This window comes from Lonchura striata, chromosome 24 (assembly GCF_046129695.1).
Source record: "Lonchura striata isolate bLonStr1 chromosome 24, bLonStr1.mat, whole genome shotgun sequence".
Taxonomy (NCBI): domain Eukaryota; kingdom Metazoa; phylum Chordata; class Aves; order Passeriformes; family Estrildidae; genus Lonchura; species Lonchura striata.
In genome coordinates, this window is record NC_134626.1 from 9958914 (window position 1) to 9981179 (window position 22266).

Here is a 22266-nt window from a genome sequence, read left to right on the forward strand (position 1 = left end):
CCTCCCTTGTCCAGAAAGACGCATTTGCTGCACACTCCAAAAACACTGCTCTTCCTATGGTAATATGTAAGCTGCTGTCTGACGCCCGTTCTCTTCTGCCCACTCTTGCCCAGCTCGTTGTTTTAACGTGCACGTGCCGTCCTGGCATTCAGTGCACAGTGAAAGCAATCGCAAAAGTCCAGCAGCTGCTGACTGCCAAACACAAGGCGCTGGCTATGTTCTTGCTTCTCGACAACTCAACGCAGCCCTTCATTTCTGCAGCTGCCATCGAGTTCTCTGCATCTCGAGCCTTCGGAAACGAGCACGAGTTTCCCAAGAGGGGCTTCATCAGGACGAAGTCAAAACCCAGGAAAATTGTCTCGGAGCACCTTCAATAAAGCATGCCAGCAGTGCATTGAAAAGGCAGGGAGCTTTAGCCACCGTCCTCTATCAGTCGCAAGGCTGTGCACACAATTTCGTCTCTCTGCAGCAACGTTCTTCGCCCTCGTACAAGCTACAGCTCTCTCCGGCTCCCGGAGCAGGAGAAGCGGCTGCTTCGCGCACACAACAGCGGAGCGGCAGCCCTACGCTCCGAAGCGCTGCTTCAGCCGAAAGACGCCGGCCACCGGCGCTTGGCTTCGGACAGCTCCGGAGAGCCGTAGTGTGCGTCTGCACTAGACTGCATCATAGCGAAAAGCTTTGGCAGTGTGTCTCGCAGGGAGATAGCTTAGGAGCGCAGCGCACTTATGCCTCCGTTGTCCAGAAACACGATTTTACTGCACACTCCAAAAACAATGCTCTTTCCAGGGCAATATATAAGCTGATTTCTAGCGGCCGTGACTTTTCGGCTACTCTTGCTCAGCTAGTTGTTTTAACGTGCACGTGCCGTCCTGGCTTTCAGTGCACAGTGATAGCAATCGCAAAAGTCTAGCAGCTGCTGACTTCCAAACACAAGGCGCTGGCTATGTTCTTGCTTCTCGACAACTCAACGCAGCCCTTCATTTCTGCAGTTGCCATCGAGGTCTCTGCATCTCGGAGACTCAGAGGACGAGCACGAGTTTCCCAGGAGGGGCTGCATCAGGACGAATTCAAAACTCAGGAAAATTGTCCTGGAACACCTTCCCTAAGGATGCTAGAATGGAATTGAAGAGGCAGGCGAGCGGCCACCACGGTCCTCTAGCACTCCTTAGGGTGCGCGCAGAAGACCGGTGCTCTGCGGCTTCGTTCTTCGCCCTCGTACAAGCTACCGCTCTCTCCGGCTCCCGGAGCAGGAGAAGCGGCTGCTTCGCGCACACAACAGCGGAGCGGCAGCCGTACTCTCCGAAGCGCTGCTTCAGCCGAAAGACGCCGGCCACCGGCGCTTGGCTTCGGACAGCTCCGGAGAGCCGTAGTGTGCATCTGCACTAGACTGCATCCTAGCGAAAAGCTTTGGCAGTGTGTCTCGCAGGGAGATAGCTTAGGAGCGCAGCGCACTTTTGCCTCCCTTGTCCAGAAAGACGCATTTGCTGCACACTCCAAAAACACTGCTCTTCCTATGGTAATATGTAAGCTGCTGTCTGACGCCCGTTCTCTTCTGCCCACTCTTGCCCAGCTCGTTGTTTTAACGTGCACGTGCCGTCCTGGCATTCAGTGCACAGTGAAAGCAATCGCAAAAGTCCAGCAGCTGCTGACTGCCAAACACAAGGCGCTGGCTATGTTCTTGCTTCTCGACAACTCAACGCAGCCCTTCATTTCTGCAGCTGCCATCGAGTTCTCTGCATCTCGAGCCTTCGGAAACGAGCACGAGTTTCCCAAGAGGGGCTTCATCAGGACGAAGTCAAAACCCAGGAAAATTGTCTCGGAGCACCTTCAATAAAGCATGCCAGCAGTGCATTGAAAAGGCAGGGAGCTTTAGCCACCGTCCTCTATCAGTCGCAAGGCTGTGCACACAATTTCGTCTCTCTGCAGCAACGTTCTTCGCCCTCGTACAAGCTACAGCTCTCTCCGGCTCCCGGAGCAGGAGAAGCGGCTGCTTCGCGCACACAACAGCGGAGCGGCAGCCGTACTCTCCGAAGCGCTGCTTCAGCCGAAAGACGCCGGCCACCGGCGCTTGGCTTCGGACAGCTCCGGAGAGCCGTAGTGTGCGTCTGCACTAGACTGCATCATAGCGAAAAGCTTTGGCAGTGTGTCTCGCAGGGAGATAGCTTAGGAGCGCAGCGCACTTATGCCTCCGTTGTCCAGAAACACGATTTTACTGCACACTCCAAAAACAATGCTCTTTCCAGGGCAATATATAAGCTGATTTCTGACGGCCGTGATCTTTCGATTACTCTTGCTCAGCTAGTTGTTTTAACGTGCACAGGCCGTCCTGGCTTTCAGTGCACAGTGATAGCAATCGCAAAAGTCTAGCAGCTGCTGACTTCCAAACACAAGGCGCTGGCTATGTTCTTGCTTCTCGACAACTCAACGCAGCCCTTCATTTCTGCACTTGCCAACGAGGTCTCTGCACTCGGAGCCTCAGAGGACGCGCACGAGTTTCCCAGGAGGGGCTGCATCAGGACGAATTCAAAACTCAGGAAAATTGTCCTGGAACACCTTCCCTAAGGATGCTAGAATGGAATTGAAGAGGCAGGCGAGCGGCCACCACGGTCCTCTAGCAGTCCTTAGGGTGCGCGGAGAAGCCGGGTGCTCTGCGGCTTCGTTCTTCGCCCTCGTACAAGCTACCGCTCTCTCCGGCTCCCGGAGCAGGAGAAGCGGCTGCTTCGCGCACACAACAGCGGAGCGGCAGCCGTACGCTCCGAAGCGCTGCTTCAGCCGAAAGACGCCGGCCACCGGCGCTTGGCTTCGGACAGCTCCGGAGAGCCGTAGTGTGCGTCTGCACTAAACTGCATGATAGCGAAAAGCTTTGGCAGTGTGTCTCGCAGGGAGATAGCTTAGGAGCGCAGCGCACTTATGCCTCCCTTGTCCAGAAACACGATTTTACTGCACACTCCAAAAACAATGCTCTTTCCAGGGCAATATATAAGCTGATTTCTGACGGCCGTGATCTTTCGATTACTCTTGCTCAGCTAGTTGTTTTAACGTGCACAGGCCGTCCTGGCTTTCAGTGCACAGTGATAGCAATCGCAAAAGTCTAGCAGCTGCTGACTCCCAAACACAAGGCGCTGGCTATGTTCTTGCTTCTCGACAACTCAACGCAGCCCTTCATTTCTGCACTTGCCAACGAGGTCTCTGCACTCGGAGCCTCAGAGGACGCGCACGAGTTTCCCAGGAGGGGCTGCATCAGGACGAATTCAAAACTCAGGAAAATTGTCCTGGAACACCTTCCCTAAGGATGCTAGAATGGAATTGAAGAGGCAGGCGAGCGGCCACCACGGTCCTCTAGCAGTCCTTAGGGTGCGCGGAGAAGCCGGGTGCTCTGCGGCTTCGTTCTTCGCCCTCGTACAAGCTACCGCTCTCTCCGGCTCCCGGAGCAGGAGAAGCGGCTGCTTCGCGCACACAACAGCGGAGCGGCAGCCGTACGCTCCGAAGCGCTGCTTCAGCCGAAAGACGCCGGCCACCGGCGCTTGGCTTCGGACAGCTCCGGAGAGCCGTAGTGTGCGTCTGCACTAGACTGCATCCTAGCGAAAAGCTTTGGCAGTGTGTCTCGCAGGGAGATAGCTTAGGAGCGCAGCGCACTTTTGCCTCCCTTGTCCAGAAAGACGCATTTGCTGCACACTCCAAAAACACTGCTCTTCCTATGGTAATATGTAAGCTGCTGTCTGACGCCCGTTCTCTTCTGCCCACTCTTGCCCAGCTCGTTGTTTTAACGTGCACGTGCCGTCCTGGCATTCAGTGCACAGTGAAAGCAATCGCAAAAGTCCAGCAGCTGCTGACTGCCAAACACAAGGCGCTGGCTATGTTCTTGCTTCTCGACAACTCAACGCAGCCCTTCATTTCTGCAGCTGCCATCGAGTTCTCTGCATCTCGAGCCTTCGGAAACGAGCACGAGTTTCCCAAGAGGGGCTTCATCAGGACGAAGTCAAAACCCAGGAAAATTGTCTCGGAGCACCTTCAATAAAGCATGCCAGCAGTGCATTGAAAAGGCAGGGAGCTTTAGCCACCGTCCTCTATCAGTCGCAAGGCTGTGCACACAATTTCGTCTCTCTGCAGCAACGTTCTTCGCCCTCGTACAAGCTACAGCTCTCTCCGGCTCCCGGAGCAGGAGAAGCGGCTGCTTCGCGCACACAACAGCGGAGCGGCAGCCGTACTCTCCGAAGCGCTGCTTCAGCCGAAAGACGCCGGCCACCGGCGCTTGGCTTCGGACAGCTCCGGAGAGCCGTAGTGTGCATCTGCACTAGACTGCATCATAGCGAAAAGCTTTGGCAGTGTGTCTCGCAGGGAGATAGCTTAGGAGCGCAGCGCACTTATGCCTCCCTTGTCCAAAAACACGATTTTACTGCACACTCCAAAAATAGTGCTCTTTCCTGGGCAATACGTAAGCTGCTATCTAGCGGCCGTGATTTTTCGGCTACTGTTGCTCAGCTAGTTGTTTTAACGTGCACAGGCCGTCCTGGCTTTCAGTGCACAGTGATAGCAATCGCAAAAGTCTAGCAGCTGCTGACTTCCAAACACAAGGCGCTGACTATGTTCTTGCTTCTCGACAACTCAACGCAGCTCTTCATTTCTGCAGTTGCCATCGAGGTCTCTGCATCTCGGAGACTCAGAGGACGAGCACGAGTTTCCCAGGAGGGGCTGCATCAGGACGAATTCAAAACTCAGGAAAATTGTCCTGGAACACCTTCCCTAAGGATGCTAGAATGGAATTGAAGAGGCAGGCGAGCGGCCACCACGGTCCTCTAGCAGTCCTTAGGGTGCGCGCAGAAGACCGGTGCTCTGCGGCTTCGTTCTTCGCCCTCGTACAAGCTACCGCTCTCTCCGGCTCCCGGAGCAGGAGAAGCGGCTGCTTCGCGCACACAACAGCGGAGCGGCAGCCGTACGCTCCGAAGCGCTGCTTCAGCCGAAAGACGCTGGCCACCGGCGCTTGGCTTCGGACAGCTCCGGAGAGCCGTAGTGTGCATCTGCACTAGACTGCATCATAGCGAAAAGCTTTGGCAGTGTGTCTCGCAGAGAGATAGCTTAGGAGCGCAGCGCACTTATGCCTCCCTTGTCCAGAAACACGATTTTACTGCACACTCCAAAAACAATGCTCTTTCCAGGGCAATATATAAGCTGATTTCTGACGGCCGTGATCTTTCGATTACTCTTGCTCAGCTAGTTGTTTTAACGTGCACAGGCCGTCCTGGCTTTCAGTGCACAGTGATAGCAATCGCAAAAGTCTAGCAGCTGCTGACTTCCAAACACAAGGCGCTGGCTATGTTCTTGCTTCTCGACAACTCAACGCAGCCCTTCATTTCTGCACTTGCCAACGAGGTCTCTGCACTCGGAGCCTCAGAGGACGCGCACGAGTTTCCCAGGAGGGGCTGCATCAGGACGAATTCAAAACTCAGGAAAATTGTCCTGGAACACCTTCCCTAAGGATGCTAGAATGGAATTGAAGAGGCAGGCGAGCGGCCACCACGGTTCTCTAGCAGTCCTTAGGGTGCGCGGAGAAGCCGGGTGCTCTGCGGCTTCGTTCTTCGCCCTCGTACAAGCTACCGCTCTCTCCGGCTCCCGGAGCAGGAGAAGCGGCTGCTTCGCGCACACAACAGCGGAGCGGCAGCCGTACGCTCCGAAGCGCTGCTTCAGCCGAAAGACGCCGGCCACCGGCGCTTGGCTTCGGACAGCTCCGGAGAGCCGTAGTGTGCGTCTGCACTAGACTGCATCCTAGCGAAAAGCTTTGGCAGTGTGTCTCGCAGGGAGATAGCTTAGGAGCGCAGCGCACTTTTGCCTCCCTTGTCCAGAAAGACGCATTTGCTGCACACTCCAAAAACACTGCTCTTCCTATGGTAATATGTAAGCTGCTGTCTGACGCCCGTTCTCTTCTGCCCACTCTTGCCCAGCTCGTTGTTTTAACGTGCACGTGCCGTCCTGGCATTCAGTGCACAGTGAAAGCAATCGCAAAAGTCCAGCAGCTGCTGACTGCCAAACACAAGGCGCTGGCTATGTTCTTGCTTCTCGACAACTCAACGCAGCCCTTCATTTCTGCAGCTGCCATCGAGTTCTCTGCATCTCGAGCCTTCGGAAACGAGCACGAGTTTCCCAAGAGGGGCTTCATCAGGACGAAGTCAAAACCCAGGAAAATTGTCTCGGAGCACCTTCAATAAAGCATGCCAGCAGTGCATTGAAAAGGCAGGGAGCTTTAGCCACCGTCCTCTATCAGTCGCAAGGCTGTGCACACAATTTCGTCTCTCTGCAGCAACGTTCTTCGCCCTCGTACAAGCTACAGCTCTCTCCGGCTCCCGGAGCAGGAGAAGCGGCTGCTTCGCGCACACAACAGCGGAGCGGCAGCCCTACGCTCCGAAGCGCTGCTTCAGCCGAAAGACGCCGGCCACCGGCGCTTGGCTTCGGACAGCTCCGGAGAGCCGTAGTGTGCGTCTGCACTAGACTGCATCATAGCGAAAAGCTTTGGCAGTGTGTCTCGCAGGGAGATAGCTTAGGAGCGCAGCGCACTTATGCCTCCCTTGTCCAAAAACACGATTTTACTGCACACTCCAAAAATAGTGCTCTTTCCTGGGCAATACGTAAGCTGCTATCTAGCGGCCGTGACTTTTCGGCTACTCTTGCTCAGCTAGTTGTTTTAACGTGCACGTGCCGTCCTGGCTTTCAGTGCACAGTGATAGCAATCGCAAAAGTCTAGCAGCTGCTGACTTCCAAACACAAGGCGCTGGCTATGTTCTTGCTTCTCGACAACTCAACGCAGCCCTTCATTTCTGCAGTTGCCATCGAGGTCTCTGCATCTCGGAGACTCAGAGGACGCGCACGAGTTTCCCAGGAGGGGCTGCATCAGGACGAATTCAAAACTCAGGAAAATTGTCCTGGAACACCTTCCCTAAGGATGCTAGAATGGAATTGAAGAGGCAGGCGAGCGGCCACCACGGTCCTCTAGCAGTCCTTAGGGTGCGCGCAGAAGACCGGTGCTCTGCGGCTTCGTTCTTCGCCCTCGTACAAGCTACCGCTCTCTCCGGCTCCCGGAGCAGGAGAAGCGGCTGCTTCGCGCACACAACAGCGGAGCGGCAGCCGTACGCTCCGAAGCGCTGCTTCAGCCGAAAGACGCCGGCCACCGGCGCTTGGCTTCGGACAGCTCCGGAGAGCCGTAGTGTGCGTCTGCACTAGACTGCATCCTAGCGAAAAGCTTTGGCAGTGTGTCTCGCAGGGAGATAGCTTAGGAGCGCAGCGCACTTTTGCCTCCCTTGTCCAGAAAGACGCATTTGCTGCACACTCCAAAAACACTGCTCTTCCTATGGTAATATGTAAGCTGCTGTCTGACGCCCGTTCTCTTCTGCCCACTCTTGCCCAGCTCGTTGTTTTAACGTGCACGTGCCGTCCTGGCATTCAGTGCACAGTGAAAGCAATCGCAAAAGTCCAGCAGCTGCTGACTGCCAAACACAAGGCGCTGGCTATGTTCTTGCTTCTCGACAACTCAACGCAGCCCTTCATTTCTGCAGCTGCCATCGAGTTCTCTGCATCTCGAGCCTTCGGAAACGAGCACGAGTTTCCCAAGAGGGGCTTCATCAGGACGAAGTCAAAACCCAGGAAAATTGTCTCGGAGCACCTTCAATAAAGCATGCCAGCAGTGCATTGAAAAGGCAGGGAGCTTTAGCCACCGTCCTCTATCAGTCGCAAGGCTGTGCACACAATTTCGTCTCTCTGCAGCAACGTTCTTCGCCCTCGTACAAGCTACAGCTCTCTCCGGCTCCCGGAGCAGGAGAAGCGGCTGCTTCGCGCACACAACAGCGGAGCGGCAGCCGTACTCTCCGAAGCGCTGCTTCAGCCGAAAGACGCCGGCCACCGGCGCTTGGCTTCGGACAGCTCCGGAGAGCCGTAGTGTGCGTCTGCACTAGACTGCATCCTAGCGAAAAGCTTTGGCAGTGTGTCTCGCAGGGAGATAGCTTAGGAGCGAAGCGCACTTATGCCTCCGTTGTCCAGAAACACGATTTTACTGCACACTCCAAAAACAATGCTCTTTCCAGGGCAATATATAAGCTGATTTCTGACGGCCGTGATCTTTCGATTACTCTTGCTCAGCTAGTTGTTTTAACGTGCACAGGCCGTCCTGGCTTTCAGTGCACAGTGATAGCAATCGCAAAAGTCTAGCAGCTGCTGACTTCCAAACACAAGGCGCTGGCTATGTTCTTGCTTCTCGACAACTCAACGCAGCCCTTCATTTCTGCACTTGCCAACGAGGTCTCTGCACTCGGAGCCTCAGAGGACGCGCACGAGTTTCCCAGGAGGGGCTGCATCAGGAGGAATTCAAAACTCCGGAAAATTGTCCTGGAACACCTTCCCTAAGGATGCTAGAATGGAATTGAAGGGGCAGGCGAGCGGCCACCACGGTCCTCTAGCAGTCCTTAGGGTGCGCGGAGAAGCCGGGTGCTCTGCGGCTTCGTTCTTCGCCCTCGTACAAGCTACCGCTCTCTCCGGCTCCCGGAGCAGGAGAAGCGGCTGCTTCGCGCACACAACAGCGGAGCGGCAGCCGTACGCTCCGAAGCGCTGCTTCAGCCGAAAGACGCCGGCCACCGGCGCTTGGCTTCGGACAGCTCCGGAGAGCCGTAGTGTGCGTCTGCACTAGACTGCATCCTAGCGAAAAGCTTTGGCAGTGTGTCTCGCAGGGAGATAGCTTAGGAGCGCAGCGCACTTTTGCCTCCCTTGTCCAGAAAGACGCATTTGCTGCACACTCCAAAAACACTGCTCTTCCTATGGTAATATGTAAGCTGCTGTCTGACGCCCGTTCTCTTCTGCCCACTCTTGCCCAGCTCGTTGTTTTAACGTGGACGTGCCGTCCTGGCATTCAGTGCACAGTGAAAGCAATCGCAAAAGTCCAGCAGCTGCTGACTGCCAAACACAAGGCGCTGGCTATGTTCTTGCTTCTCGACAACTCAACGCAGCCCTTCATTTCTGCAGCTGCCATCGAGTTCTCTGCATCTCGAGCCTTCGGAAACGAGCACGAGTTTCCCAAGAGGGGCTTCATCAGGACGAAGTCAAAACCCAGGAAAATTGTCTCGGAGCACCTTCAATAAAGCATGCCAGCAGTGCATTGAAAAGGCAGGGAGCTTTAGCCACCGTCCTCTATCAGTCGCAAGGCTGTGCACACAATTTCGTCTCTCTGCAGCAACGTTCTTCGCCCTCGTACAAGCTACAGCTCTCTCCGGCTCCCGGAGCAGGAGAAGCGGCTGCTTCGCGCACACAACAGTGGAGCGGCAGCCGTACTCTCCGAAGCGCTGCTTCAGCCGAAAGACGCCGGCCACCGGCGCTTGGCTTCGGACAGCTCCGGAGAGCCGTAGTGTGCATCTGCACTAGACTGCATCATAGCGAAAAGCTTTGGCAGTGTGTCTCGCAGGGAGATAGCTTAGGAGCGCAGCGCACTTATGCCTCCCTTGTCCAAAAACACGATTTTACTGCACACTCCAAAAATAGTGCTCTTTCCTGGGCAATACGTAAGCTGCTATCTAGCGGCCGTGATTTTTCGGCTACTGTTGCTCAGCTAGTTGTTTTAACGTGCACAGGCCGTCCTGGCTTTCAGTGCACAGTGATAGCAATCGCAAAAGTCTAGCAGCTGCTGACTTCCAAACACAAGGCGCTGACTATGTTCTTGCTTCTCGACAACTCAACGCAGCTCTTCATTTCTGCAGTTGCCATCGAGGTCTCTGCATCTCGGAGACTCAGAGGACGAGCACGAGTTTCCCAGGAGGGGCTGCATCAGGACGAATTCAAAACTCAGGAAAATTGTCCTGGAACACCTTCCCTAAGGATGCTAGAATGGAATTGAAGAGGCAGGCGAGCGGCCACCACGGTCCTCTAGCAGTCCTTAGGGTGCGCGCAAAAGACCGGTGCTCTGCGGCTTCGTTCTTCGCCCTCGTACAAGCTACCGCTCTCTCCGGCTCCCGGAGCAGGAGAAGCGGCTGCTTCGCGCACACAACAGCGGAGCGGCAGCCGTACGCTCCGAAGCGCTGCTTCAGCCGAAAGACGCCGGCCACCGGCGCTTGGCTTCGGACAGCTCCGGAGAGCCGTAGTGTGCGTCTGCACTAGACTGCATCCTAGCGAAAAGCTTTGGCAGTGTGTCTCGCAGGGAGATAGCTTAGGAGCGCAGCGCACTTTTGCCTCCCTTGTCCAGAAACACGCATTTGCTGCACACTCCAAAAACACTGCTCTTCCTATGGTAATATGTAAGCTGCTGTCTGACGCCCGTTCTCTTCTGCCCACTCTTGCCCAGCTCGTTGTTTTAACGTGGACGTGCCGTCCTGGCTTTCAGTGCACAGTGAAAGCAATCGCAAAAGTCCAGCAGCTGCTGACTGCCAAACACAAGGCGCTGGCTATGTTCTTGCTTCTCGACAACTCAACGCAGCCCTTCATTTCTGCAGCTGCCATCGAGTTCTCTGCATCTCGAGCCTTCGGAAACGAGCACGAGTTTCCCAAGAGGGGCTTCATCAGGACGAAGTCAAAACCCAGGAAAATTGTCTCGGAGCACCTTCAATAAAGCATGCCAGCAGTGCATTGAAAAGGCAGGGAGCTTTAGCCACCGTCCTCTATCAGTCGCAAGGCTGTGCACACAATTTCGTCTCTCTGCAGCAACGTTCTTCGCCCTCGTACAAGCTACAGCTCTCTCTGGCTCCCGGAGCAGGAGAAGCGGCTGCTTCGCGCACACAACAGCGGAGCGGCAGCCGTACTCTCCGAAGCGCTGCTTCAGCCGAAAGACGCCGGCCACCGGCGCTTGGCTTCGGACAGCTCCGGAGAGCCGTAGTGTGCATCTGCACTAGACTGCATCATAGCGAAAAGCTTTGGCAGTGTGTCTCGCAGAGAGATAGCTTAGGAGCGCAGCGCACTTATGCCTCCCTTGTCCAGAAACACGATTTTACTGCACACTCCAAAAACAATGCTCTTTCCAGGGCAATATATAAGCTGATTTCTGACGGCCGTGATCTTTCGATTACTCTTGCTCAGCTAGTTGTTTTAACGTGCACAGGCCGTCCTGGCTTTCAGTGCACAGTGATAGCAATCGCAAAAGTCTAGCAGCTGCTGACTTCCAAACACAAGGCGCTGGCTATGTTCTTGCTTCTCGACAACTCAACGCAGCCCTTCATTTCTGCACTTGCCAACGAGGTCTCTGCACTCGGAGCCTCAGAGGACGCGCACGAGTTTCCCAGGAGGGGCTGCATCAGGACGAATTCAAAACTCAGGAAAATTGTCCTGGAACACCTTCCCTAAGGATGCTAGAATGGAATTGAAGAGGCAGGCGAGCGGCCACCACGGTCCTCTAGCACTCCTTAGGGTGCGCGGAGAAGCCGGGTGCTCTGCGGCTTCGTTCTTCGCCCTCGTACAAGCTACCGCTCTCTCCGCTCCTGGAGCAGGAGAAGCGGCTGCTTCGCGCACACAACAGCGGAGCGGCAGCCGTACGCTCCGAAGCGCTGCTTCAGCCGAAAGACGCCGGCCACCGGCGCTTGGCTTCGGACAGCTCCGGAGAGCCGTAGTGTGCATCTGCACTAGACTGCATCATAGCGAAAAGCTTTGGCAGTGTGTCTCGCAGAGAGATAGCTTAGGAGCGCAGCGCACTTATGCCTCCCTTGTCCAAAAACACGATTTTACTGCACACTCCAAAAATAGTGCTCTTTCCTGGGCAATACGTAAGCTGCTATCTAGCGGCCGTGATTTTTCGGCTACTGTTGCTCAGCTAGTTGTTTTAACGTGCACAGGCCGTCCTGGCTTTCAGTGCACAGTGATAGCAATCGCAAAAGTCTAGCAGCTGCTGACTTCCAAACACAAGGCGCTGGCTATGTTCTTGCTTCTCGACAACTCAACGCAGCCCTTCATTTCTGCAGTTGCCATCGAGGTCTCTGCATCTCGGAGCCTCAGAGGACGAGCACGAGTTTCCCAGGAGGGGCTGCATCAGGACGAATTCAAAACTCAGGAAAATTGTCCTGGAACACCTTCCCTAAGGATGCTAGAATGGAATTGAAGAGGCAGGCGAGCGGCCACCACGGTCCTCTAGCAGTCCTTAGGGTGCGCGCAGAAGACCGGTGCTCTGCGGCTTCGTTCTTCGCCCTCGTACAAGCTACCGCTCTCTCCGGCTCCCGGAGCAGGAGAAGCGGCTGCTTCGCGCACACAACAGCGGAGCGGCAGCCGTACGCTCCGAAGCGCTGCTTCAGCCGAAAGACGCCGGCCACCGGCGCTTGGCTTCGGACAGCTCCGGAGAGCCGTAGTGTGCGTCTGCACTAAACTGCATGATAGCGAAAAGCTTTGGCAGTGTGTCTCGCAGGGAGATAGCTTAGGAGCGCAGCGCACTTATGCCTCCCTTGTCCAGAAACACGATTTTACTGCACACTCCAAAAACAATGCTCTTTCCAGGGCAATATATAAGCTGATTTCTGACGGCCGTGATCTTTCGATTACTCTTGCTCAGCTAGTTGTTTTAACGTGCACAGGCCGTCCTGGCTTTCAGTGCACAGTGATAGCAATCGCAAAAGTCTAGCAGCTGCTGACTTCCAAACACAAGGCGCTGGCTATGTTCTTGCTTCTCGACAACTCAAAGCAGCCCTTCATTTCTGCAGTTGCCATCGAGGTCTCTGCACTCGGAGCCTCAGAGGACGCGCACGAGTTTCCCAGGAGGGGCTGCATCAGGAGGAATTCAAAACTCCGGAAAATTGTCCTGGAACACCTTCCCTAAGGATGCTAGAATGGAATTGAAGAGGCAGGCGAGCGGCCACCACGGTCCTCTAGCAGTCCTTAGGGTGCGCGGAGAAGCCGGGTGCTCTGCGGCTTCGTTCTTCGCCCTCGTACAAGCTACCGATCTCTCCGGCTCCCGGAGCAGGAGAAGCGGCTGCTTCGCGCACACAACAGCGGAGCGGCAGCCGTACGCTCCGAAGCGCTGCTTCAGCCGAAAGACGCCGGCCACCGGCGCTTGGCTTCGGACAGCTCCGGAGAGCCGTAGTGTGCGTCTGCACTAGACTGCATGATAGCGAAAAGCTTTGGCAGTGTGTCTCGCAGGGAGATAGCTTAGGAGCGCAGCGCACTTATGCCTCCCTTGTCCAGAAACACGCATTTGCTGCACACTCCAAAAACACTGCTCTTCCTATGGTAATATGTAAGCTGCTGTCTGACGCCCGTTCTCTTCTGCCCACTCTTGCCCAGCTCGTTGTTTTAACGTGCACGTGCCGTCCTGGCTTTCAGTGCACAGTGAAAGCAATCGCAAAAGTCCAGCAGCTGCTGACTGCCAAACACAAGGCGCTGGCTATGTTCTTGCTTCTCGACAACTCAACGCAGCCCTTCATTTCTGCAGCTGCCATCGAGTTCTCTGCATCTCGAGCCTTCGGAAACGAGCACGAGTTTCCCAAGAGGGGCTTCATCAGGACGAAGTCAAAACCCAGGAAAATTGTCTCGGAGCACCTTCAATAAAGCATGCCAGCAGTGCATTGAAAAGGCAGGGAGCTTTAGCCACCGTCCTCTATCAGTCGCAAGGCTGTGCACACAATTTCGTCTATCTGCAGCAACGTTCTTCGCCCTCGTACAAGCTACAGCTCTCTCCGGCTCCCGGAGCAGGAGAAGCGGCTGCTTCGTGCACACAACAGCGGAGCGGCAGCCGTACTCTCCGAAGCGCTGCTTCAGCCGAAAGACGCCGGCCACCGGCGCTTGGCTTCGGACAGCTCCGGAGAGCCGTAGTGTGCGTCTGCACTAAACTGCATGATAGCGAAAAGCTTTGGCAGTGTGTCTCGCAGGGAGATAGCTTAGGAGCGCAGCGCACTTATGCCTCCCTTGTCCAGAAACACGATTTTACTGCACACTCCAAAAACAATGCTCTTTCCAGGGCAATATATAAGCTGATTTCTGACGGCCGTGATCTTTCGATTACTCTTGCTCAGCTAGTTGTTTTAACGTGCACAGGCCGTCCTGGCTTTCAGTGCACAGTGATAGCAATCGCAAAAGTCTAGCAGCTGCTGACTTCCAAACACAAGGCGCTGGCTATGTTCTTGCTTCTCGACAACTCAAAGCAGCCCTTCATTTCTGCAGTTGCCATCGAGGTCTCTGCACTCGGAGCCTCAGAGGACGCGCACGAGTTTCCCAGGAGGGGCTGCATCAGGACGAATTCAAAACTCAGGAAAATTGTCCTGGAACACCTTCCCTAAGGATGCTAGAATGGAATTGAAGAGGCAGGCGAGCGGCCACCACGGTCCTCTAGCAGTCCTTAGGGTGCGCGGAGAAGCCGGGTGCTCTGCGGCTTCGTTCTTCGCCCTCGTACAAGCTACCGATCTCTCCGGCTCCCGGAGCAGGAGAAGCGGCTGCTTCGCGCACACAACAGCGGAGCGGCAGCCGTACGCTCCGAAGCGCTGCTTCAGCCGAAAGACGCCGGCCACCGGCACTTGGCTTCGGACAGCTCCGGAGAGCCGTAGTGTGCGTCTGCACTAGACTGCATCCTAGCGAAAAGCTTTGGCAGTGTGTCTCGCAGGGAGATAGCTTAGGAGCGCAGCGCACTTTTGCCTCCCTTGTCCAGAAACACGCATTTGCTGCACACTCCAAAAACACTGCTCTTCCTATGGTAATATGTAAGCTGCTGTGTGACGCCCGTTCTCTTCTGCCCACTCTTGCCCAGCTCGTTGTTTTAACGTGCACGTGCCGTCCTGGCATTCAGTGCACAGTGAAAGCAATCGCAAAAGTCCAGCAGCTGCTGACTGCCAAACACAAGGCGCTGGCTATGTTCTTGCTTCTCGACAACTCAACGCAGCCCTTCATTTCTGCAGCTGCCATCGAGTTCTCTGCATCTCGAGCCTTCGGAAACGAGCACGAGTTTCCCAAGAGGGGCTTCATCAGGACGAAGTCAAAACCCAGGAAAATTGTCTCGGAGCACCTTCAATAAAGCATGCCAGCAGTGCATTGAAAAGGCAGGGAGCTTTAGCCACCGTCCTCTATCAGTCGCAAGGCTGTGCACACAATTTCGTCTCTCTGCAGCAACGTTCTTCGCCCTCGTACAAGCTACAGCTCTCTCCGGCTCCCGGAGCAGGAGAAGCGGCTGCTTCGCGCACACAACAGCGGAGCGGCAGCCCTACGCTCCGAAGCGCTGCTTCAGCCGAAAGACGCCGGCCACCGGCGCTTGGCTTCGGACAGCTCCGGAGAGCCGTAGTGTGCGTCTGCACTAGACTGCATCATAGCGAAAAGCTTTGGCAGTGTGTCTCGCAGGGAGATAGCTTAGGAGCGCAGCGCACTTATGCCTCCCTTGTCCAAAAACACGATTTTACTGCACACTCCAAAAATAGTGCTCTTTCCTGGGCAATACGTAAGCTGCTATCTAGCGGCCGTGACTTTTCGGCTACTCTTGCTCAGCTAGTTGTTTTAACGTGCACGTGCCGTCCTGGCTTTCAGTGCACAGTGATAGCAATCGCAAAAGTCTAGCAGCTGCTGACTTCCAAACACAAGGCGCTGGCTATGTTCTTGCTTCTCGACAACTCAACGCAGCCCTTCATTTCTGCAGTTGCCATCGAGGTCTCTGCATCTCGGAGACTCAGAGGACGAGCACGAGTTTCCCAGGAGGGGCTGCATCAGGACGAATTCAAAACTCAGGAAAATTGTCCTGGAACACCTTCCCTAAGGATGCTAGAATGGAATTGAAGAGGCAGGCGAGCGGCCACCACGGTCCTCTAGCAGTCCTTAGGGTGCGCGCAGAAGACCGGTGCTCTGCGGCTTCGTTCTTCGCCCTCGTACAAGCTACCGCTCTCTCCGGCTCCCGGAGCAGGAGAAGCGGCTGCTTCGCGCACACAACAGCGGAGCGGCAGCCGTACGCTCCGAAGCGCTGCTTCAGCCGAAAGACGCCGGCCACCGGCGCTTGGCTTCGGACAGCTCCGGAGAGCCGTAGTGTGCATCTGCACTAGACTGCATCCTAGCGAAAAGCTTTGGCAGTGTGTCTCGCAGGGAGATAGCTTAGGAGCGCAGCGCACTTTTGCCTCCCTTGTCCAGAAAGACGCATTTGCTGCACACTCCAAAAACACTGCTCTTCCTATGGTAATATGTAAGCTGCTGTCTGACGCCCGTTCTCTTCTGCCCACTCTTGCCCAGCTCGTTGTTTTAACGTGGACGTGCCGTCCTGGCATTCAGTGCACAGTGAAAGCAATCGCAAAAGTCCAGCAGCTGCTGACTGCCAAACACAAGGCGCTGGCTATGTTCTTGCTTCTCGACAACTCAACGCAGCCCTTCATTTCTGCAGCTGCCATCGAGTTCTCTGCATCTCGAGCCTTCGGAAACGAGCACGAGTTTCCCAAGAGGGGCTTCATCAGGACGAAGTCAAAACCCAGGAAAATTGTCTCGGAGCACCTTCAATAAAGCATGCCAGCAGTGCATTGAAAAGGCAGGGAGCTTTAGCCACCGTCCTCTATCAGTCGCAAGGCTGTGCACACAATTTCGTCTCTCTGCAGCAACGTTCTTCGCCCTCGTACAAGCTACAGCTCTCTCCGGCTCCCGGAGCAGGAGAAGCGGCTGCTTCGCGCACACAACAGCGGAGCGGCAGCCGTACTCTCCGAAGCGCTGCTTCAGCCGAAAGACGCCGGCCACCGGCGCTTGGCTTCGGACAGCTCCGGAGAGCCGTAGTGTGCGTCTGCACTAGACTGCATCATAGCGAAAAGCTTTGGCAGTGTGTCTCGCAGGGAGATAGCTTAGGAGCGAAGCGCAGTTATGCCTCCGTTGTCCAGAAACACGATTTTACTGCACACTCCAAAAACAATGCTCTTTCCAGGGCAATATATAAGCTGATTTCTGACGGCCGTGATCTTTCGATTACTCTTGCTCAGCTAGTTGTTTTAACGTGCACAGGCCGTCCTGGCTTTCAGTGCACAGTGATAGCAATCGCAAAAGTCTAGCAGCTGCTGACTTCCAAACACAAGGCGCTGGCTATGTTCTTGCTTCTCGACAACTCAACGCAGCCCTTCATTTCTGCACTTGCCAACGAGGTCTCTGCACTCGGAGCCTCAGAGGACGCGCACGAGTTTCCCAGGAGGGGCTGCATCAGGACGAATTCAAAACTCAGGAAAATTGTCCTGGAACACCTTCCCTAAGGATGCTAGAATGGAATTGAAGAGGCAGGCGAGCGGCCACCACGGTCCTCTAGCAGTCCTTAGGGTGCGCGGAGAAGCCGGGTGCTCTGCGGCTTCGTTCTTCGCCCTCGTACAAGCTACCGCTCTCTCCGGCTCCCGGAGCAGGAGAAGCGGCTGCTTCGCGCACACAACAGCGGAGCGGCAGCCGTACGCTCCGAAGCGCTGCTTCAGCCGAAAGACGCCGGCCACCGGCGCTTGGCTTCGGACAGCTCCGGAGAGCCGTAGTGTGCGTCTGCACTAAACTGCATGATAGCGAAAAGCTTTGGCAGTGTGTCTCGCAGGGAGATAGCTTAGGAGCGCAGCGCACTTATGCCTCCCTTGTCCAGAAACACGATTTTACTGCACACTCCAAAAACAATGCTCTTTCCAGGGCAATATATAAGCTGATTTCTGACGGCCGTGATCTTTCGATTACTCTTGCTCAGCTAGTTGTTTTAACGTGCACAGGCCGTCCTGGCTTTCAGTGCACAGTGATAGCAATCGCAAAAGTCTAGCAGCTGCTGACTTCCAAACACAAGGCGCTGGCTATGTTCTTGCTTCTCGACAACTCAACGCAGCCCTTCATTTCTGCACTTGCCAACGAGGTCTCTGCACTCGGAGCCTCAGAGGACGCGCACGAGTTTCCCAGGAGGGGCTGCATCAGGACGAATTCAAAACTCAGGAAAATTGTCCTGGAACACCTTCCCTAAGGATGCTAGAATGGAATTGAAGAGGCAGGCGAGCGGCCACCACGGTCCTCTAGCAGTCCTTAGGGTGCGCGCAGAAGACCGGTGCTCTGCGGCTTCGTTCTTCGCCCTCGTACAAGCTACCGCTCTCTCCGGCTCCCGGAGCAGGAGAAGCGGCTGCTTCGCGCACACAACAGCGGAGCGGCAGCCGTACGCTCCGAAGCGCTGCTTCAGCCGAAAGACGCCGGCCACCGGCGCTTGGCTTCGGAGAGCTCCGGAGAGCCGTAGTGTGCGTCTGCACTAAACTGCATGATAGCGAAAAGCTTTGGCAGTGTGTCTCGCAGGGAGATAGCTTAGGAGCGCAGCGCACTTATGCCTCCCTTGTCCAGAAACACGATTTTACTGCACACTCCAAAAACAATGCTCTTTCCAGGGCAATATATAAGCTGATTTCTGACGGCCGTGATCTTTCGATTACTCTTGCTCAGCTAGTTGTTTTAACGTGCACAGGCCGTCCTGGCTTTCAGTGCACAGTGATAGCAATCGCAAAAGTCTAGCAGCTGCTGACTCCCAAACACAAGGCGCTGGCTATGTTCTTGCTTCTCGACAACTCAACGCAGCCCTTCATTTCTGCACTTGCCAACGAGGTCTCTGCACTCGGAGCCTCAGAGGACGCGCACGAGTTTCCCAGGAGGGGCTGCATCAGGACGAATTCAAAACTCAGGAAAATTGTCCTGGAACACCTTCCCTAAGGATGCTAGAATGGAATTGAAGAGGCAGGCGAGCGGCCACCACGGTCCTCTAGCAGTCCTTAGGGTGCGCGGAGAAGCCGGGTGCTCTGCGGCTTCGTTCTTCGCCCTCGTACAAGCTACCGCTCTCTCCGGCTCCCGGAGCAGGAGAAGCGGCTGCTTCGCGCACACAACAGCGGAGCGGCAGCCGTACGCTCCGAAGCGCTGCTTCAGCCGAAAGACGCCGGCCACCGGCGCTTGGCTTCGGACAGCTCCGGAGAGCCGTAGTGTGCATCTGCACTAGACTGCATCATAGCGAAAAGCTTTGGCAGTGTGTCTCGCAGAGAGATAGCTTAGGAGCGCAGCGCACTTATGCCTCCCTTGTCCAGAAACACGATTTTACTGCACACTCCAAAAACAATGCTCTTTCCAGGGCAATATATAAGCTGATTTCTGACGGCCGTGATCTTTCGATTACTCTTGCTCAGCTAGTTGTTTTAACGTGCACAGGCCGTCCTGGCTTTCAGTGCACAGTGATAGCAATCGCAAAAGTCTAGCAGCTGCTGACTTCCAAACACAAGGCGCTGGCTATGTTCTTGCTTCTCGACAACTCAACGCAGCCCTTCATTTCTGCACTTGCCAACGATGTCTCTGCACTCGGAGCCTCAGAGGACGCGCACGAGTTTCCCAGGAGGGGCTGCATCAGGACGAATTCAAAACTCAGGAAAATTGTCCTGGAACACCTTCCCTAAGGATGCTAGAATGGAATTGAAGAGGCAGGCGAGCGGCCACCACGGTTCTCTAGCAGTCCTTAGGGTGCGCGGAGAAGCCGGGTGCTCTGCGGCTTCGTTCTTCGCCCTCGTACAAGCTACCGCTCTCTCCGGCTCCCGGAGCAGGAGAAGCGGCTGCTTCGCGCACACAACAGCGGAGCGGCAGCCGTACGCTCCGAAGCGCTGCTTCAGCCGAAAGACGCCGGCCACCGGCGCTTGGCTTCGGACAGCTCCGGAGAGCCGTAGTGTGCGTCTGCACTAGACTGCATCCTAGCGAAAAGCTTTGGCAGTGTGTCTCGCAGGGAGATAGCTTAGGAGCGCAGCGCACTTTTGCCTCCCTTGTCCAGAAAGACGCATTTGCTGCACACTCCAAAAACACTGCTCTTCCTATGGTAATATGTAAGCTGCTGTCTGACGCCCGTTCTCTTCTGCCCACTCTTGCCCAGCTCGTTGTTTTAACGTGCACGTGCCGTCCTGGCATTCAGTGCACAGTGAAAGCAATCGCAAAAGTCCAGCAGCTGCTGACTGCCAAACACAAGGCGCTGGCTATGTTCTTGCTTCTCGACAACTCAACGCAGCCCTTCATTTCTGCAGCTGCCATCGAGTTCTCTGCATCTCGAGCCTTCGGAAACGAGCACGAGTTTCCCAAGAGGGGCTTCATCAGGACGAAGTCAAAACCCAGGAAAATTGTCTCGGAGCACCTTCAATAAAGCATGCCAGCAGTGCATTGAAAAGGCAGGGAGCTTTAGCCACCGTCCTCTATCAGTCGCAAGGCTGTGCACACAATTTCGTCTCTCTGCAGCAACGTTCTTCGCCCTCGTACAAGCTACAGCTCTCTCCGGCTACCGGAGCAGGAGAAGAGGCTGCTTCGCGCACACAACAGCGGAGCGGCAGCCGTACGCTCCGAAGCGCTGCTTCAGCCGAAAGACGCCGGCCACCGGCGCTTGGCTTCGGACAGCTCCGGAGAGCCGTAGTGTGCGTCTGCACTAGACTGCATCATAGTGAAAAGCTTTGGCAGTGTGTCTCGCAGGGAGATAGCTTAGGAGCGCAGCGCACTTATGCCTCCCTTGTCCAAAAACACGATTTTACTGCACACTCCAAAAATAGTGCTCTTTCCTGGGCAATACGTAAGCTGCTATCTAGCGGCCGTGATTTTTCGGCTACTGTTGCTCAGCTAGTTGTTTTAACGTGCACAGGCCGTCCTGGCTTTCAGTGCACAGTGATAGCAATCGCAAAAGTCCAGCAGCTGCTGACTCCCAAACACAAGGCGCTGGCTATGTTCTTGCTTCTCGACAACTCAACGCAGCCCTTCATTTCTGCACTTGCCAACGAGGTCTCTGCACTCGGAGCCTCAGAGGACGCGCACGAGTTTCCCAGGAGGGGCTGCATCAGGACGAATTCAAAACTCAGGAAAATTGTCCTGGAACACCTTCCCTAAGGATGCTAGAAAGGAATTGAAGAGGCAGGCGAGCGGCCACCACGGTCCTCTAGCACTCCTTAGGGTGCGCGGAGAAGCCGGGTGCTCTGCGGCTTCGTTCTTCGCCCTCGTACAAGCTACCGCTCTCTCCGCTCCCGGAGCAGGAGAAGCGGCTGCTTCGCGCACACAACAGCGGAGCGGCAGCCGTACGCTCCGAAGCGCTGCTTCAGCCGAAAGACGCCGGCCACCGGCGCTTGGCTTCGGACAGCTCCGGAGAGCCGTAGTGTGCGTCTGCACTAGACTGCATCCTAGCGAAAAGCTTTGGCAGTGTGTCTCGCAGGGAGATAGCTTAGGAGCGCAGCGCACTTTTGCCTCCCTTGTCCAGAAACACGCATTTGCTGCACACTCCAAAAACACTGCTCTTCCTATGGTAATATGTAAGCTGCTGCCTGACGCCCGTTCTCTTCTGCCCACTCTTGCCCAGCTCGTTGTTTTAACGTGCACGTGCCGTCCTGGCATTCAGTGCACAGTGAAAGCAATCGCAAAAGTCCAGCAGCTGCTGACTGCCAAACACAAGGCGCTGGCTATGTTCTTGCTTCTCGACAACTCAACGCAGCCCTTCATTTCTGCAGCTGCCATCGAGTTCTCTGCATCTCGAGCCTTCGGAAACGAGCACGAGTTTCCCAAGAGGGGCTTCATCAGGACGAAGTCAAAACCCAGGAAAATTGTCTCGGAGCACCTTCAATAAAGCATGCCAGCAGTGCATTGAAAAGGCAGGGAGCTTTAGCCACCGTCCTCTATCAGTCGCAAGGCTGTGCACACAATTTCGTCTCTCTGCAGCAACGTTCTTCGCCCTCGTACAAGCTACAGCTCTCTCCGGCTCCCGGAGCAGGAGAAGCGGCTGCTTCGCGCACACAACAGCGGAGCGGCAGCCCTACGCTCCGAAGCGCTGCTTCAGCCGAAAGACGCCGGCCACCGGCGCTTGGCTTCGGACAGCTCCGGAGAGCCGTAGTGTGCGTCTGCACTAGACTGCATCATAGCGAAAAGCTTTGGCAGTGTGTCTCGCAGGGAGATAGCTTAGGAGCGCAGCGCACTTATGCCTCCCTTGTCCAAAAACACGATTTTACTGCACACTCCAAAAATAGTGCTCTTTCCTGGGCAATACGTAAGCTGCTATCTAGCGGCCGTGACTTTTCGGCTACTCTTGCTCAGCTAGTTGTTTTAACGTGCACGTGCCGTCCTGGCTTTCAGTGCACAGTGATAGCAATCGCAAAAGTCTAGCAGCTGCTGACTTCCAAACACAAGGCGCTGGCTATGTTCTTGCTTCTCGACAACTCAACGCAGCCCTTCATTTCTGCAGTTGCCATCGAGGTCTCTGCATCTCGGAGACTCAGAGGACGAGCACGAGTTTCCCAGGAGGGGCTGCATCAGGACGAATTCAAAACTCAGGAAAATTGTCCTGGAACACCTTCCCTAAGGATGCTAGAATGGAATTGAAGAGGCAGGCGAGCGGCCACCACG